This window comes from Egretta garzetta, unplaced genomic scaffold, assembly GCF_000687185.1.
Source record: "Egretta garzetta isolate BGI_Z169 unplaced genomic scaffold, ASM68718v1 scaffold316, whole genome shotgun sequence".
In the NCBI taxonomy this organism is placed as follows: domain Eukaryota; kingdom Metazoa; phylum Chordata; class Aves; order Pelecaniformes; family Ardeidae; genus Egretta; species Egretta garzetta.
In genome coordinates this window covers 13,067-13,397 of record NW_009259971.1, presented here as the reverse complement: position 1 = coordinate 13,397, position 331 = coordinate 13,067, and positions in this window count along the sequence as shown.

Genomic DNA, 331 nt, shown 5'->3' with positions numbered 1-331 from the left:
AGATGGGAGGAGAAGCAGGCAGGGACGCTGCGCCAGCCCGCAGCCGGGGCTCGTCCCAGCGGCCGCCCGGGGCGTGCGGAGGGCAGGGGGGAGAGCGAGCCCCTCCGAGGGAGGGGGGAACCTTTCCCAGCGCCTTCAAAACCAAGGCACCAGCTCCCGAGCACACACCGGGAGCCCTGTGCCACCCCGAGCCCAGTGGTCCCGCACCCCCTGCCCGGCGGGGCTGGGCTGTGCGTGGGGCTCGGCATTGCTGAGCGGAGGGGACGGGCGCCTTTTTATGGTGGTTTGAGCTTCCCCGTCACAGGTGAGCAGAGACACCTCCTTCCTGCAG